Source organism: Penaeus monodon, chromosome 22 (assembly GCF_015228065.2).
Source record: "Penaeus monodon isolate SGIC_2016 chromosome 22, NSTDA_Pmon_1, whole genome shotgun sequence".
Taxonomy (NCBI): domain Eukaryota; kingdom Metazoa; phylum Arthropoda; class Malacostraca; order Decapoda; family Penaeidae; genus Penaeus; species Penaeus monodon.
In genome coordinates this window covers 33,675,459-33,675,871 of record NC_051407.1, presented here as the reverse complement: position 1 = coordinate 33,675,871, position 413 = coordinate 33,675,459, and positions in this window count along the sequence as shown.

Genomic DNA, 413 nt, shown 5'->3' with positions numbered 1-413 from the left:
ACGAAAAGCTCTTGCAAAACACGAAACGAGGAAATGGAAGTTGGACTCAAAGTCAAAAGGTTCCTCTGCTAGATCATTCCTGTTACTATTTTTTAATCTCTTCCTCTCTTCCTCTTCATTTAAACATTTATTCATGATTAATGTTCCATATATTCACCGTTCCTATTAACTCTCTTCTTTTTTAACCATTTCATCAGTCCCGTTAAAATGTTTTTGCTATTGCAGTTCAATATTTTCTACATTTGCTCAGCCCATATTTTGTTCGCGTTCAGTTTATTCCGGTCGAAAATCTGCCACATTTATTTCTAGCAAATCTTTTCATCATTCAAGTTAATTCTTGATTAAATCCGGATCGTATTCCCTCCGACTTTCAATTTCCTGTCCTACATGTGTTTTGAACAACGTCGTAAAAC